The sequence below is a fragment of the Pagrus major genome, chromosome 18 (assembly GCF_040436345.1).
Source record: "Pagrus major chromosome 18, Pma_NU_1.0".
In the NCBI taxonomy this organism is placed as follows: domain Eukaryota; kingdom Metazoa; phylum Chordata; class Actinopteri; order Spariformes; family Sparidae; genus Pagrus; species Pagrus major.
In genome coordinates, this window is record NC_133232.1 from 27873009 (window position 1) to 27891839 (window position 18831).

Genomic DNA, 18831 nt, shown 5'->3' on the forward strand with positions numbered 1-18831 from the left:
AATTGTCTTTAAACTTACTCATACTCCAACAACAACTTCAAAAATGGGTCATTCCCAGTGCCAAGATTTAATTAAGTATCCCATACTGTCCCATCTGCACCCAGCTTCATTAATAATTACTTCTCCCCAGCCTCAGTTACCCCTCTCCAATTAACTATTCATAAGCCCTGAGATGATTAACAATGTGTTTTGGGCTAATCTCTGTGTAAATTAAGGAAGCTTTGTAAGAGATAGTGCAATTTGCCACTTATCTGCACACATTACTAAATACTCTTTATCTACCTCCGAGGGTTCAGTATTGATGAGGGTGGATGTTTTATTGGGAAGACGATATCGGTTTTCTTTTCACTGTTAGACGTAAGACTATAAAGGTACCAGTCGGGGATAGCCTCGGAGATAGAAAGGTAGGCCTGTGCCTAAAGGTTTTTGTGATCCCCTGTGCTGCCTCTAGCTTCCAAGTTTCTAGAGGCAAGGTACAAAACCTGCTACTCCACACTTACATTCGGTGTTTCTCACTAAAACATTGTGTAAATCCTTGAGCTTGAACTTGTTTCCCTCCTCATAAAACATCTGCAGAGTATTTTTATCCTATATATTTAAAGAAGACATATTATGCTCATTTCCAGTCTCACAATTTTTATTTAGGGTTACTGCTAGAATAGGTTCATATGCTTTAATGCTGTAAAAAAACCAATCAGTTTTCTCATTCTGTTCAGTGCAGCAGCACTGTATCTCCCCCGCTGTCTGAGATGCTCTGTTTTAGCTCCTGTCTCTTTAAGGCCCCCCCCCCCCCGAATACCCTGTCTGCTCTGATTGGTCGGCTCACACAGGCCTGAGCCAGCACTGCCAACAACAAAACAACAACAGAGCAGCTGTGCAAAAAATCAATTCTTACATGCCAAACTAGCTGCTATAAATTAGGCAAATGTGTGGCATGATGACATAGTGTGATGTCACAATGTCACAGAATTAAAGGCGGGACTACTGAGGAGACATTTCAGAAGCAGTGTTTTCTGAGGGAGAGAGGAGCTTCTGTAGGCATGGACTTTGGCCGTTTTTTTAACTTTCAAGATCTTTTAGATGCACGTGAACATATATTTTTTAAAAAATGAAAAAGTATAATAGGTCTGCTTTAAACCTGCATTGTTCACATCCATGTTGCCTTAAAGCCTCTTCTGTATGTAAATAACTACAGGCTATGATCATGTCTGACCTTGGCACTCTCAGCAGTAACACCAGAAAAGACACTAACTGTTGACACATAAATAGAGAAATTTGTGTCTGTCAGTTTGGTCTCGTTATCTGGGATAAAACTCTTAATTCCTTCTAAAACCATGAACAGCAGGAGATCACATAAGAACGACGGCAGGAGACTGACAGCGGTGCTGCACAACGTGATGACTGTAACTTTGTCGCCATGGAGAAAAGAGCCGCACTGCACTTTCCCGTAATTGTGGCCAAGAGTTTGATAAGATGCTCGGTGCTGGAAGGATGAGTTTACTTTAGGTTGTTCATAAAAGTGCCATTATCATCAGCTTCAAATTCAGGCTTTCACAATGACACAAAGTGAGTGAGCCACTCGAGGACATATATAAGAGGGTGCAAATAATCCGAATGTGAGTGTTAATCAGGTCCATTGTTTCTTCTTGTTGTTGATTAGGAAGATAAAATGTGTTCTTTGTTTAGGCCGGAGGACATTTGCTATAATGGGGTTTTTGTACATTCACACAAGCAAGATAAAGAAGGACGAGGACATCTCGTTTTGAATTGTTAGAAAGGATCTTTGACAGTCTTTCAACTGAACAAAACATATTACTGAAAGATGCTGGGATGTGAGATGCCAGCTAGCAGAGTAGAGTGACATTGTATGTCAGTGTGACCTTAGACAGTATGTGGGATTGTCTGCATGGACTGCTTAGACATCTAAGACGGCGAGATTACAAAATAACAAACAAAGCCATGATGAGGCCAGGGGTGACTTCTGCACCTGTCATTGTGTCCTGACGCGACTTATTCCCTGACAGAGATGAAACCCGTCAAGCTTGCATTGACATGTCCTCAGGGAGGGAATGACCAGTTTTGCAGTCTTCACACGCCGGCGCAAAGATCCAGCTGCAGCCTTTGATATTCAGTCCTGCAGACACAGAGTCCCGCGGGGTTCCAGTTTATCAACGTCCTGCAAAGACATAAATGCAAGGTGGTAAGGAGTCACAGCACCCATCATCTGCTTCGAACCACCTAATCCAGAGTGGCCCCATTTCACAGATCACATGTAAATATTCATATATGCTCTCCGGGCAAGCTATGAGGAAGATTTCTGGGTTTGCCTTCAGCCTCTTTTCACTGCTGTTTCCCAGTGTGGATCCCTCCGCTGAGGGTTTACTTTGCACACTTTCTTCCTTCCAGGATGTGCTTTTACAGGCCAAATGGAGATTGATTCTTCAATAGGCCAAATTGAAAAGCCATGTTGGGAAACACTGCAATGTGCACTGAACAGAGCCGATTCAGTGTATAACAAAGTCCAATCAATAATGACGTATGTTAGGGAAAGGACGACTGGCAGTGTGGGATGGGAACTGGTGGTGGATGTGACAGAGAGAGACAGGACCACCACTCAGTCCCCCCTCCAGCATTAAGTTGTCCTCTCCGTCTGCACTGAACGAGCACCTTGTCACAGAGGAACTAATTAAGACGGCAACTTGTACGACTGTACAGCTCTGCTACTCTTAACATCTGTCACATTTGCATTTCGGGAGCCGTTTGAAGGCGGCAATTCGCCAGACAAATCCTTGTTTCTCAGCAGCACATTAGCTCACCTACGGGCCCCAAAAAGACAGCTCCTCTCATCTTCATCTTGGGGGCCCACGACCTCGTTACCAAAACGCTTCCACGCGAGCCGTGCCAAGTGACAGAAAAATTTAGGATGCGCACATTTTCCAGCCCCCTTCTTTTTAATTCAATGTGGCATGTAGGCATTGATCTGTATGATCAGAGCTGCCTGACGCAGTAATCACTTTATCCCCGTGCAAACACCATGCTGACATGAAAGAAGATGCTAAATATCACTTATTTGACTGGACTCCAGTTTTTTAAGCATCTATTCCCGGCCTTCAACATTTGTTGGACCTGACAATAATTATCTCATTACAACGCGGATCCAAGGTTTCCATCGCAGAGGCGAGTCGTTTCCATTGTGAATGCAGAGCAGCCGTCGGCAGTGACGGTGTGACAGACGTTCCCCCCTGCATGCATGAGCACAGCAGGCTAATGTTCGCACACTAGCCTGCTGTTTCCGTTCGCCCACTTTTAAACCGCGACCGCAGGTAGCTGAGGAGGTGTGTTTAGCCTGAGAGGTCTCAAGTCGCTGCCGTACTCCGTTTGAATCGGCTTGCATCTTGTTTGATGCCAGAAAACTCGGTCCCTGTCACACACTGTCAAGCACGGACAAAATGTAGAACTGACATTAATAAGAGGGGGGAACATTCGGCAGTTTGACAGCAACTTTTGTTGTACTGAGAGCTGCTTTGAGGAAAGCAGGCTCACACATAAACTGTGCCTCGCAGCAAATGCTGAGCAGATTTGTTTCTGTTTTTATAGATTTATAACGATGAATTTGACATTAAGATCACATTTTTTTCGACGCTGCTTTTATATGCACTTAATTTTGAATATGTTACATCAGACCCTTTCATTTTCTATTTAGTACATCTGTATTTAGCTGTTTGTTTTGCTCACGGCTGTTCTAACACTTCATATGGTCAAAATATCCTTCAGTTAAAGGGTAACTCCGTCAATTTTACACATCAAAGTGTGTTTACAGGTCTTGGGGAGTACTACTGCATATGTGAAAAAAGAAGTATCAAGTCTTTTGTGGCTCCAGAGGAAGCTGCATGTAAGCTGATAAATTGCCCCAAGTTATGTCGGCCAGTGTTGCATTGTGGGTAATGTAGGCACCAGGTTTTTGAAAAGGAAGAAGAATGTGTGGAATAAAAAAGCCGATATCTCTGGTTCTGCTGTATGGATTCTGATCCATAATGAGTTCAACAGCAGACTTTTTGAAACCTGGTGCCTACATTACCCACAAGGCATTTTTTTAGATTACACACAGTTTCCCCTGAAGCCACAAAATGCCTTATACTACTTTATATGACCTGTGGACACACTTAAATGCGTGCAATCGGTGAAATCACCCTTTAAACACAGACTAAAGCCTGTTACATCCTTCAATCATAACAAAAAGAAGATTAGAAGGTTTTTTTTTGTTTGGTGTTAGCCCAACTGTAGCACTACTGGTATCCTTTCTTGCTCTAAACCAATCAGCATTTATTTGATGCGGAGGGATTTTGTTCACATCAGCTCCTCTGGAAACACGCCATGCTTACTGAGAAACCCAAACTTTGCATCCCTACTTAAGAGTGTTTATCTTTCAAGAACGTGTAATGCCTCAGGATTCTGCACCGAGCAACTTTTGCGTGCTGACAAATGAGATGTTAATGTACATTTTCACAATCACCTGCATTGTCAAAAGGCCTCAAATGGAAGAAGGGGGTGTTTGGGTATGCAGTATTCTCTGACTGTCTGCTGCAGCAGTTTACATTCTGCTTTTAATGATTCAGTGCCGACTGTGGGATCAGAATGTGGAGAATTAGTGTCAGATCCAACTACAATAGAGGCCAGTGTTTGTTCTGTATTTGTGCAGGGTTAGCTGAGGATGCATGCTCATTTACAGCCACATCCTGTTTACAGATATACTTAAAAGAGTTTACTACTGTATTTTTACAAGTGAGCCAAAGAATAAGTGACATTATAATATTGACCACAGAGCAATTATCAGAATGTTCTTAAAATGCTAAAAAAAAAACAGGCTCTTGTTTTAAAAAGTGAGCCTAAGTGTTGTATTACGGGCTGTTTGTAGCCACCATGGTGCTCGGAAAGCAAGTTTCTCTGTATGTCTGCCGGCCTTCAGTGTGTCTATGAGGGTTAGTCAGCCCCAAATGTGTCTAGTAAAGCCCAGTTTAACCTACGGGGGTTTCTAGCTGACTCATGTTTTGCTGTCACTGACGAAAAACACAAGCAGAAAAGGAGGAAATAACATCTCCCGATATCTTTCTACCAGAAACGGACCAGCAAAGTGGCCAAAGATGAGGCTACACATTGGCAAGTGCTGTGTTTGATGATCATTTTGCCCCAAAGCACATGCTGCAAATGTTTCTTCTCCAGCTAACAAAACTGCCAACTGCTTCCAACAGGAGAGAGAATATTTGACTGAAAAGCAAAAGGAAGAAATGCTGTATTATTTCGAGCCAGCACAAACTCAAAAACATAATTGTAAACAGCATTTCACAAGCCAATAAAAGTTTTATAAGAATTTTTAAAAAATGGGCAGAGGTGCCCAACACACAGCCACAGAAAGTTGGGTGCCGGCCAGTTATCGACCCAGCTGTTATTTTTTACTGATTGTTTTTAAGCCTCTAGGTTTAGTTATAACATCAAAAATGAAAGCTAAATAAACAACAATCAAAGTTAAAGTCTGGATGAAACATCCTTAGGTAGGCTGTTATTTATCACGATTGAAACACTAACAATTATAGTTAATCTGCTTTATCAGGACTGTGTGGGTGTGGTTTGATCAGATTTTTTGACAGTTGCCAAATGTCGTCACATTATTATTCAAATGCTGGTAAAATCTGATGCACTGATGTGCACGGCATCTCATTCTTTCTAACAAGACCAGTGAGAAAAGAGAGACAACAAGGAGAAACTGGTCTAACTGTGTGAACATGCCCTCATGTTGGAAGTGCCCTCTCAGATACGTAGATAAAACTTGATAAAGTGCGTTCTCGGGTGCCCTTCCAGTGGAGAAAACGTGAAGAAGTTTAGTATAAATTAAATGTAGTATAAATGTATTACGGCTTTCTGTGTGTTGGTGCCCCGCCTTATACAGCTGGTGCCCTTTTTTAATTTTTTTGCCCGCCACTGGCAACGAGCGTTTTGAGACAAGGCCTCTTAAGACAGTCAACCTGAGGTGGCTGTGGCTCAGGGGTAGAGCCAGCGTCTCGTTATCGGAAGGTCGCTGGTTAGATTCCCCTGGTCTGCATGTCGAAGTGTCCTTGGGCAAGATACTGAACCCCAAAACTGCTCCTGATGTGCTGATCGGCACCTTGCATAGCAGCCACCGCCATCAGTGTATGAATTACTGATAGCTGCTTTGGACAAAAAGTGTCGAAATCCCCTAAATGTAAAATAAAACGTGTTTTTGCCCTGCTAGTTATTTGTTTTTTATATTATTGTTTTTATTTATCAAAGTTGCTGTGATTCTCTTTGAATGTAAAACGCTTTAAATGTGGTTTATCAGCATGGATTGATGTCTCCTACTTTTTAAAACTGCCTCACTTCCAACAATTTGAGCAATTTCATTTCGACACAGGTGTATTTTCATACACACATCTTAATGGCAGCGACACCTTGAGGCCACAGGGGACGGGCGCGCGGGTGGAGGAGGTGGAGGAAGAGGAGGAGGAGGAGTGTGGGTGCGCACAGCTCGGGTTTGTTGCGCGGGCACTGGAGCAGCGGTGTAAGCGATCCCAGCTGCTGCCATGGGGGAATGAGAGCTATTCCCGTCCCCCGTGGGTTGGTCACGTGTCCTTGGGGAGCGCTTCAGATTGGGGACCTCGTCGGGAGAGAGTGGGAGCGCACCGTTGCGCACAGCCGAGTTGGACAGCAACGTCTTTAGCGCGCGTTAATGATCCGGCGGTGAATCAAGCAGATCAGTTTTGTTTTGGGGCGTTGTCGTACACACTCCACGGCGGTGTGTGTGATACACAGACCTGTCAGCAGCCACTGACACAGCGTGTGTGATCCCTCAGTCACTGAGTCGTCAAAACTTCTGCGCTTACCAACTGTGATCCTTCACTGCGAGGAGCGTCACGTTGTTGCCAACCGCTGCTACAAGTCGACACACGGAGCTGTCACGGCGGACCGAGGTAGGCTGAGCTTCTTCCCTGGGGTTGTTTTTTTTTTTTTTTCTATTTGAAGGAATAGAGCAGCGTGCACCCGGGTTAAATAAAAACACTGTTAGTTTGCGCGCCGTGCAGAGCGCTTCACTGTGAGGCACCGTGGAGGTAATCAACCGTATCAGCTGTTTACGAGTGTATGAAAAGCTTTTTTTCTTAACATGCATGATGGACAAACAAAGATTATGTGACTGATCTGGTGATGTTGGGAACAGCGAGGGTGCAAAGGTGCCCCTCGCAGATCTGGTGTCTGGTGCGTCAGAATTACATCACTGACTTAATATTTATGCATTTATCTTTATTTCAAAAGGGCCTATAAATGGACGATCAGAGCCGTTCAAGAGTGCTGAAAGTGTGAGGCTGACGGCTCCTCTCTTATCTGCTGTCTGAATGCCAGAAGGGTTGCTGAGTGAGATCTTTTCATGGCATGTGAAGCGGCACTTGGTGATTTCTGAGGCTGATTGCTGAAAGTGTTTTCACGTTTCCTGCAACCATCAGTTCCGTCATTATGTTGTAGTACTATATGGATCGTAGGGATTGACCTGAGCTGACTCTCAACCACGCCCCTGATGCCAGCAGGAGCAATAGTACAGTAGATACTGTGTGTGCAAAGCGTTTTCCTTATCCGTGAGGACTTAAAAAGCCACAACAGTCACCACAGAGACAATTGGCATTGTCAAAGTCATGAATGCATATTGTTTTTCTCTCTGTATATGATTTAGAAAAATAGATGCTATAGTAGTGTTGAAGGAGACAATAGAGTGACGCACATCACCATGAACTCACTTAGAAACACAATAGGATCCCCACACAGTGCCCATGGGGAAGTCACTTCATTTTGAGGCTCTGACAGCAGTGTCAGTACGGTTATTGTGGAGACAGTGCTGCAGGTGACAGTGGAGGCACCGTGGCTGGGGAGTGTAAAATGTCAGCTCCGCATCAATAATGCAGGGTATCAAAACAATGGGGAGAAAGAAAGTGGGAGCCAGTGTTGGCAAGTGCTGGCCCCTGCCTGTCCCTTTCTCTAAACTTGCATTTAGACACTCAGATAACAAATCATCTGTTAATATTTACTTTAAACCTGCAACAAGGAACTTTTAACTGGTTATGAACCAGTGACAATTTAATACCGATGCTTCTATATGACCTACATAAACAAACAACATCATCTGGCTATTGGTCTGACATGGGTTGGATTCCAAAAGTGTAAATTAATTTGTATGGTGGAGTGCTGAGGATGAATCGAAGAGTCTCACAGCTCTGTAGTCTGGTGGTACGACAGCCGATACTTCTGTATGGCATAACATTACAAGGTAATGTTGATAACTTAAAGGAGCAATATGTGAGAAGTGACCACTTGTCAAATTTATCCTCCAGACAAATAGGGGGCAGCATATCATCAAAATAGCCACTGCTGCTAACTGTAGCTGATGCTAATAAGCTCAGTTAACCACGCAGGTAGTGGTCGTGTCAGCTGACTCTGCCCGGACTGGGAACTTGGAGCATCGAAGTGTTGGTGTTATTTATTAACAGACTATGACTCTACAAAGTGGCTAGGAGCTAGCTGGTTAGCATGCTAACTTCAGTATATATCTCTGCAACACAACACATAGATGTGTTTTACATAATTTCAAAACAGTTATTTTTTCATATTCGGTTGATTGCACCTTAGCTCAACAAAAATACTATTACCGAGCAACCTGAAATCAAATCTGGGAGTAAAAGTAACCGAGGTGTAAGAACGGCACTAAAACAAAGTTTACTTTGTTTCATGTCCAAAACAAATGCACCTGCTAGCCAGATCAATATCGCTTCTGTCCACAGGGGCCGCCACAATCAACCAAAAGAAACGTTCCTTGTAGCAGCTTTAAAGTAATTACTTAAAATCCAATAATGACTTTCTAATCCTAATATTACCCCACAATCAAACACGCGTCAACACGTGACGTGCTCAAAAGTGTGATAATCTGCCAAATTCATGTTAACCGGCAGTGAGACCACATTAAATGGACTGAGATGGCTATTATACTTTCAAAAACTGGTGGTTCTTTCATCTGATAGAAAATGATTTATTTTCCCACTCTCTCTCTCTCTCTCTCTCTCTCTCTCTCTGTGTGTGTGTGTGTGTCTCTCGCTCTCTTGTTAATGCATGATCACTGTGGTTAATGAGACAGGTCTCAGCGCATGGGGCCCGACCCTCTCGGAGACAGCGCCGCTAGTCGGGTGAATTCAGCTGACACCCTCATTCATCACGCATCTACAGGGTTCTGCCTGCTCTGGCAGTCTACCCATGCTTGCCTCTTTCTCTCTCTTTCTCTCTCCCTCACTCCCCAGTTGCACCCTTAGCTGATAATTATGAAGACATTATAAGGACGAGGGAGCAGTGGCTTCTTCTCAGGGAAAGACGGGACGTGCTGGGATGATTATAGGTGTGACAGAGGGGCTGGCATCCTGTCTTGATGTTGCAGCTGTGATGACTTAAAAATAGATGTAAACACCTACTGTACAGTGGCAAAACCTGGGTGACTGTCTGTAGCTTGAAGTGCACGGGTGAACCAAATGTTTTTAAGTAGGAACTGAGGACTTACATTTACAATCATCAACTGAAAACAAATCCAACTAAATACTCTCTTGATGCTGCAACTTCTCTTATCTTACCATAGTTAATGTGCCACAAACTGTAAATCTCACTATGTAGCAAAGCCACCATGCAATATTAAACTGTAGCAGCTGACCCACATATAGTGCAATTTAACACCCATGCATAATTAGCGGACTCTTGATTAGAATTCGTCGTTGTATGACTCAATCCGCTGCCTCCTTTTAGGTTTTAACACTGATGAGTAGTTCGTAGAGATCATTTCCTCTATGATGAAAACAGGAAATGTCTTAATCCCAGTTTTGCTGTGACTGCCTGTCAAAACAAAATGAATCCTTAAAAGATATCGGCCGTGTTCTTAGTTTATATACTCTGTACATTTTAATGTCTTTATTCTCACAGATCAGTTCGCCAGAAAGGATGCCCATCACTGGGATGTTTTTATCTCTGGGCTGTCTGTCAACAGCTGATGCCAGTTTGAGTCTGAATGAGGCATTTCTCTCAGAGTCGGCCTCTCGGCTTTCACAGGGAGCCTCTTGAAACAGCAGGGGGGGGGTGGGTTGGCATGTTGTTTCAGCTTCCTTAAGTTGAGAGAAGGATAAAACTCCAGCGTCCTCTGTAAAGAAATGCCTTGTTGTGAAACTTGGATGTTGAGGTCTGATTTGCTTGCACATTTTCATGACGGACATGATGATAGTGCAGTAGCAGTGCAAACATGACGCACTGGCAGTTAACGGTAATTTAAAAGCGGCAGACGAGTTGTTGAGGAAACACTGGGTGCATCTCTGGCTGCTGAATGTGTTTTAACTTTTGAAAAATCCAAATTTGTTACGGCACGCAAAGCTTCCTTTGAACTTCTCAAAGCGGGAGTACCTCCCCACATCATGTTCCGCCTCAGCATCCATTTCATACATCAGATTATGTAGGAAAGACTGCAGAAAAATAAAATTTCCTTCTTAAAACTCCTTGTGTCTCCTGTCACCATTTTGCTTTTTTATGCCTACGATAAACACAATTCAATTTGCTTTGCGGAGTCATGCGTTGCTCCTTAATCTTTAGTGTTTCTGTCTTCAGATTTCCCCTGCGCGTTATCCTTCTGCATGCTGCATTAAACAGGCACCGAAAATAAAAACACCAAAAGCCAAATTCAATTTCTTGACTTAACTGAACAACAGGCTCATTTCTGCAGCCCTCTCTCGCTACCACCATTTATTTAAAGCCAGCATATGTGCTTGCCAAGTACATCCATGCCTGCCTGCATCTGTGGACCCCTGTGTGAGTGTGGGTGTCTGTCTGTAGATACATTTCTTATCCAAAAGATTGAAATTATGACAGTGTGACAGTACAACCTCGGGGCAGGCATGATGCAACTGACAGCACACTGAACGGCGCCACACGCACGTATGTGGTACCGGCACATCACAGCCTCCACTCGGCATCACAGTAGTTTGCCTTGCCACTCATCGGGGGTTTAATATTCAATTATGAGGGTCCTCTAGTTCAAGCTGCGCTGGATGTCGTGTGGAACAGCCCCACTGATTGATGAGTGGGCATCTTAGCTAAATAGACTCACAGTTTGCCCCTGAAGGAGGAAGGAAATATGGCAGATGGCTTATGGGGGTGTTTTTACTGACGTGACTGGAGTTTCTTGTACTTTTGCCTTAATAGTTGTGTATACAGTAACAGGAGTGTGGTGGGAAAATACTGCACATGTGACATTCTTTAAGTGACTGACATTCCTTACATCACCTGTCAGGCCTCGAATGCTATATGGGGCAACCCTGGTCCCAATATCGACAAGGAAGCCTCCAGTGGATGAGTGTTCAGTCAGATCAAGCTGTAAAGTTTTTTATTGGTGAAACGTGCTCAGATTGTAACGCTACATGAAAAACTAGACCTTCGCCGTCTCTGTCAGTTGCATATAAAAAGCTGTGGACCATTTGTTTGAGTTGTTTAATGGAGTTGTGAAGGACTCAGCAGTCTAAAGGATGTGACTTAATGCATGTTCTCGAGTGCCTCGTCTCAGTGCCTCTCTCCGGTCCGCTTACAAAGAGCAACAGTAGCTACGTCCTCGAACATAAAATAACAGCCGGCTTCCAGCACAACAAGTGCACAACAAGATGTTGCACAGAGCTCCTTTAACTAAAAGTGTCAACAGAATGTGAAGAAATAACAGTTTTGATCTTATGATCGTATTGTTATGCAGAGATATCTACTGAATTTAACATGCTAGTGCTCCGAGCTCCCAGGCTGAACCGCTAGCTGGACTGCTAAGTGAGCTAACAGCAGCAACTAGCATCAGTTAGCAGTTACCCTGGTGATATGCTGCCCCCTATTTGTTTTGAGTTTGAATTAGTCAGGTGGTCTTTTCTTACAAATTGCACCTTTTTAAGTAAAATGTGTTTTAAGTGTAATTCACCAATATCGACTTGTATATTATTTATATGAGCATGACTTTGAATCGCTTTGTTTTCCCTTTAAAATAATGCAAAAAAGTGCATTTTAATGTGTGTACAGAATGTATAGTTTGAACACAAAAATGAAGCATCAAGGGCAAAAGTTTAAAGGTGTCCTTTCAAAATGCCTGCAGAAGACTAATGTGACAGTGTCAGCGCACTGCCTTTTACTTTGCTGCTGTGACAGTCTGTCAAACTGTCACATCCAGCTGAGTCCGGAAAAGTGAAGGTCTAACAGTGTTGCGCTGACAAACAACGAGCAGTCAGACAAAGAGGCGGAGGGTGAGACAGGATCTTCAGCATTTTCTTGGGAACAGTGCGGGGAGAGCAGCTTCCCCCCTGTCATCTCATGGCAGATAAGATTCTTCAGCAGGTACTTGGACCTTGCTGGTGGGCTGCTTCTTGGCTGAAAGATGGACCAAGCTGTCAGTCAGATTAGCGCTGTTACCATGTGGGAGTGTAGCTCAAGAGAAAGTCAGGTAAACTCTCCTTCAGATGACATGAAGAGGCAGGAGGCAGGTGTGCAAAACAAAGTAAACTTTAATTGCGGCCAGGCCTGAGCAAAACCAAATACAAACTAAGGGAAAAATGGCTGAAAAAAAAAACACACAAACTTAAAGGGGGAGAGCTGGCTGGTCATCACCCTCCTGGCAAGAGCGAGCTCCTTGTGAACTGGGGCCTTATATAAGCTGTGGAAGCCCCGCCCCACCATTTAACAATCAACCCAGCTGATTCCAATATGCTACTCAGTGCAGGCCTCCTTCAGGGCCTGACTACAGGTCTCTGTTCCTGTTGAGACAGACACAGTTACATTAATGGGCGGTCCAGTCAAACAGGCTGTGCACCGCCTACTTGACTGGAACACATCAAAATACAATTACAGAGGTTTTAGACACAACAATACAGAGGTTACATTACAACAAATACAGAGGCTACCTTCACTCTGTCACATTTCTTCCCTCCTCTCCCTCTGGGTTGTACATACCTGGTACACGTGACAAGTAGTCGGCTATGAGGTTACGCCTACCTGGACAATACTCAAGGACAAAGTGGTATGGCTGAAGAGCCAGACACCAGCGCAGTATTCTCGCGTTTTGGCTCTGCATGGACTGCATCCACTTCAGGGCTCGATGGTCTGTTTGAAGGATGAACTCTCGTCCGAGAAGATAATACCTCAGGGAGTCCACCGCCCACTTGATGGCAAGTCCCTCCTTCTCAATGGTCGAGTACTTCCTTTCTCGGTCGAAGAGCTTCCGGCTCAGAAACAAGATGGGCCTCTCCTCTCCAGATTCTCCTTGGGCCAAGACCGCACCCAAGCCAACATCAGAGGCGTCCACTTGTACAAGAAACTTCTTGGTGAAGTCGGGGCTCTGCAAAACAGGATCTCGACACAACAGTTCCTTTAACTTGTTAAAGGCCTCCTCACATTCTTCAGTCCATGGAAGACGGGAAGAATTAGTCTTCCGAGTGAGATTAGTTAGTGGAGCAGCTAAGGTGGCAAAATGGGGCACAAATCTTCGGTACCACCCTATTAGGCCAAGAAAAGACCGTACTTGCCTTTTGGTCTGCGGTCTGGGTATCCGTCGGATCGTCCCCAGCTTCTCCACCAGTGGCTTGATCTCTCCATGCCCGATGCAGTACCCCAGGTACGTCACCTCCTCCTGGGCCCAGGAGCACTTCTTCTGGTTGATGGTTAATCCAGCTTCCTGAAGTCTCCGGAGGACCTGCTCAAGATGACAGCAATGCTCCTGCCAAGACTCGCTATAGATGATAACATCATCTAGGTAGGCGGCTGCATACTGACCACAATCAGCTAAAACAATGTCCATGAGTCTTTGAAAGGTAGCAGGTGCCCCGTGCAGACCAAATGGCATCACTGTATACTGATACAAGCCGGTAGGTGTTCGGAAGGCTGTGTATGGTCTACAAGCAGTGGTAAGTGGGACCTGCCAGTACCCCTTGCATAGATCTAATGTGGTCATGTATTTAGCTCTACCTAACCTTTCCAACAGTTCATCGATTCTGGGCATCGGATAAGAGTCAAAACAGGAAACACTGTTTAACTTACGGAAGTCGGTGCAGAATCGAAGACTTCCATCTTTTTTCGGAACCAGAAGAACAGGGCTGGACCATTCACTTCTTGAGGGCTCTATGACCCCCATCTCTAACATAGTGGCGACCTCCTTCTTCAGTGGCTCCACCATCCTCTCAGGAACACGGTAAGGTCTCTGTCGGATTGGTGTTGAATCCTTCAACACAACGTCATGACTGATGACCTTTGTGTGACCCGGTCTCTCCTGGAAGAGCGAAGGGAAGGACACTTGTACCTGGGTCAGCTGAGCTTGTTGCTCCTTACTCAGATGCTCAGGTGACTCCACGGCCACTCCTTGAGGTCGAGCTGGTTCCATGTCCGGTTCCTCATCTCCATCCTCTGCCACACGCACCATCATCACTGGTTTTGCCGCTGAGGTTACGTCTCTCTCCTTGAACTCTCGCAGCAGGTTAACGTGCAGGATCTGCTTCTGGCGCTTCTTATCTGGGCACAAGATTTCAAATGTTACAGGTCCAACTTTTCTGGTGACAACATAGGGCCCTTGCCATTTGGCAAGCAACTTACAGGTGCCTGAAGGCAGCAGTACTAACACCTTCTGCCCTGGTTTCAGTTCTCTGTCTCTAGCATGGATGTCATACCACACCTTCTGCTTGGTTTGTGCCTCCCGCAGGTGCTCCTGGGCCAGATGTCGCATCTTCTCCAGCTGGTCCCGCATTTGGAGGATGTAGGAGGCGATACTGCACTGGGCTGACTCACCCGCCACCCAACTCTCCCTGAGTACGTCCAGGGGCCCCCTAACCTGCCGGCCATAAACCAACTCAAAAGGAGAAAACCCTGTTGAGGCCTGTGGAACCTCTCTATAAGCAAAAAGGAGGAAAGGAATCCATCTATCCCAATCTCTCCCTGTCTCATCCACAAACTTTCTTAGCATGCTTTTAAGTGTACCATTAAAGCGCTCGACCAACCCATCAGTTTGTGGATGATATGGTGTAGTTCTGATGCCTGTGATGCCCAACTGCTGGTACAAGGTTTTCATAAGCTTGGACATGAAATTAGTACCTTGGTCTGTAATTATTTCAGTAGGAACACCAACTCTGGAAATCAGATCGATCAGGCACCGAACTATATGCTTAACCTGGATGGAGCGCAGTGGATATACTTCGGGATACCTCGTAGCATAATCACAGATTACCAGAGCAAATCGATGCCCCGAGCTGCTTTTCACTAAAGGGCCGATGATATCCATACCAAGGCGCTCGAATGGTGTGCCGATTATAGGTAAGGGTTGCAAAGGACCTCGATCTGATTTGCGAACTGGTGCTACTTGCTGACACTCTGTACATGTTCTACAGTACTCCTGAACATCCTGATAGAGTCTAGGCCAATAGAACCTCTGACTGATTCTATCATAGCTTTTCTGTTGGCCCAGATGTCCTGCCCATGGAATGTGGTGTCCCAAATGTAAAATTAGCTGATGGAAGGATTTAGGAACAACCAATCTGGGAATCTCCGTGTCTGCGATGTACAAGAGGTTATCTTTGAGGATGTATTTGTCACCAATAAGAGTAGCTTGTTTAACCGGTACACCATCTATCTCACATACCTTGGCAAAAAGAGGTTGAAGCAAAGGATCTGATCTTTGCAGCTCCTTAAAGTTGTCAGGGACTTGCCACTGTGGGTCCAGCAAAGTGGTCTCTGGATCTGGAGAAACTGGAACTGGATCCTGCACCCTGGCCTTCCCCACATGCTTGTCCCAACGACGCTGCTTTTTACCCTTCTTAACCTTTGTACCCCCTTCAAAAAGGTCTGCATGGAGGTTAGGAAGGGGTTGCAAGCCTGTGGCTTGAGACCTAGTAACCACAGCACATGACTCGGAAACAGACTGAACAAGGTTAGACAGAACCGGTAAGTCATCCCCCAACACAACATCATGGGACAGTTGACCCACTACACCCACCTTCATCCTATACACTTGACCTTTGATCACAACATTCACGTTAGCAGTAGGATACATTCGTTCATCCCCATGTACACATCCCAAACCCACTAGGTCCCCAGAGTTCAAAGCCCAATTGTCTACAAACTTAGCTTTCACCAATGTCTGGGAACTACCTGTATCTAACAGTGCTTCAGCAGGTTGCCCATTAACAAGAACTGAGGTAGTATATCGGGATTTAGCTTGAAAAGTTTGCACTCTGGGCTGAAGCTCGGGCTCAGGAACATAGCACATGTTGGCCTCTTTAGGCTTTTTAAGTGGACACAAGGCTGCCTTGTGACCTGGTTGCTGGCAATTAAAGCAGATAAGCCCCCCGGTACTAAAATTGGGCCTTGCTCCACCCCCTGCATCCTGCTTAGCTATACCCTCATCATATTTTGACCACTCTGGTTTACCCCTCCCCACAGTCACCTTGTAGGGCCGAGGTGGTTCCCGGTGTGCCGCCAGGTACCTCTCGGCCAGTCTTGCAGCCTCCTCCCCCGTCTGTGGCTGATGTTCTTTTACCCATGTTCGAACATCTGGGCGGAGAACGCGCAGGTACTGCTCGAGGATCAAGGTCTCGGCCATCTCCTCTGTGGTCTTGGTCTCTGGTCGCATCCACCGTCGGTAGAGTCCCTTCAACCTGTTGTAGGTCTCCCTCGCCGTCTCTCCCACTGGTACGATGCTTGACCGGAATCGTTGGCGATAGGTCTCTTCTGTAACATTATATTTGGCAAGGACAGCCGCTTTGATGTCCTCATAGATGTGTGACCGCTGTTCGTCCATGCCAGCATAGGCCTCCAAAGCTTTACCGGTGAGGAGGGTGACGACCCGGGCTGCCCACTCCTCTTGACCCCAGCCCCAGGTCCTGGCGATACGCTCGAAGCGGATAAAAAAACTTTCAACATCCTCACCCTCGCTGAAGGTTGGGATCCTTGCCCCGTCGTACCGGCCGATGGGCCGCACTGTCGGGTGGCCAGGCTGTGGCCCGGATGGACCGACGTCTGGCCCGGAGGAGTGGAGGTCTGGTGGCGCTATGCAGGGGCTGGGCAGCGGGCGGCGCTGCGCTGGAGTAGGCAGGGCATAAGGATTCTGCGGATTAGCTGCGTCATCAGTCACACGGTCTTGGCTGGGTTTTCGATAAACAATGTCTTTTAAATCTTCCAGTCCATCAAATAACAGTTTTTCATTTCTTTGTTGTCTGTACATGAACTCTCTTATTTCATTCATGAATTGTTGTCCCACACCAATACTCTCATGTGAAGGCTGCGGAGTACTTAGCTTTTGCTTTACTGCTGGATATTCCATTTCTGGCTCCTGCTCCTGTTGCCAGTCCTCCAATGCCTGGGCTCCAGCAGCCAGCCCCGGTTCCGTGTCCTCCGCTTCTCCCAACTCAATGGCCTTCTCCTCCACTTGCTCCTCACCCCACTTTGCCAGTGGGTTTTTCCGGGTAACTCGGCCACGCCCTCGTCCTCGTTCAGACATCTCAGGTGCTTTACTGACTACTTCTCACTGGAGACTTCACACATCCCACCACTGCCACCATTTGTTACCATGTGGGAGTGTAGCTCAAGAGAAAGTCAGGTAAACTCTCCTTCAGATGACATGAAGAGGCAGGAGGCAGGTGTGCAAAACAAAGTAAACTTTAATTGCGGCCAGGCCTGAGCAAAACCAAATACAAACTAAGGGAAAAATGGCTGAAAAAAAAAACACACAAACTTAAAGGGGGAGAGCTGGCTGGTCATCACCCTCCTGGCAAGAGCGAGCTCCTTGTGAACTGGGGCCTTATATAAGCTGTGGAAGCCCCGCCCCACCATTTAACAATCAACCCAGCTGATTCCAATATGCTACTCAGTGCAGGCCTCCTTCAGGGCCTGACTACAGGTCTCTGTTCCTGTTGAGACAGACACAGTTACATTAATGGGCGGTCCAGTCAAACAGGCTGTGCACCGCCTACTTGACTGGAACACATCAAAATACAATTACAGAGGTTATAGACACAACAATACAGAGGTTACATTACAACAAATACAGAGGCTACCTTCACTCTGTCACAAGCGCTATGAGCCATTGGTTGTAGTGCAGTCCTATCCTCGGGGGGGACAGCCGTTAGAAAGATCCGCAAATCCCCCACCACTGAGCATGCACACACATGCACACAGATACACACACACACAAACACATATGCACGCACAACCCCCACCGAAGAATGAACCGTCGAGATCAAGCCAGGTCATGGGAGGCTCTTTTCAAATAAATTCCTCATTCGGGAGACCGCTGCCTCCTCCGTGCCCTTCATGCACATGTGCATGCATTTACCCACAAACACACAGAGACACCCACCCACACACACACACACACACTGAGACATCCTGTCCCCTCCTCCAAGGAGGGACAGCAAAAACAAAAAAAGCTTGGCTATCCAGTTTGTACAGTTCACTGATCTGAACTGCAGTTGGTTTGTGCTACAGTGTGCTACTGCTTTTATAGAACATTATAGTGCATTATGGTGAGCTATTAAAGATTTTCCTATAGTTCATAGTGTAAAGTACAATCTCCGTCCCTGACACCAGGATATACAAAACACAGGACTGGAACATAGGTGGGCTGAATGATTATCTTCTGACTTGGTATATTTCTTAGAGCCCAAGGTGGTGTCATCACATTTCTCCTTTAAGAAATTAAACCACTGATCAATTATCAAAATAGGCACCAAATTATTTTCAGTCGATTGA

General features: G+C 45.6%; 1 protein-coding gene across 2 annotated transcripts in view; it reads left to right on the forward strand.

Moving 5' to 3' along the window:
• Positions 1 to 6560: 6560 nt before the first annotated feature.
• Positions 6561 to 18831, forward strand: part of mid2 (midline 2) — a 171782-nt gene continuing 159511 nt past the window's right edge. Inside the window, exon 1 of one of the 2 annotated variants that reach the window (XM_073486765.1) lies at positions 6561 to 6983. The gene's annotated coding sequence lies outside the window, so the exon portion shown is untranslated. The remainder of the gene's footprint in view (positions 6984 to 18831) is intronic. The other variant, XM_073486763.1, reaches the window with a different exon arrangement.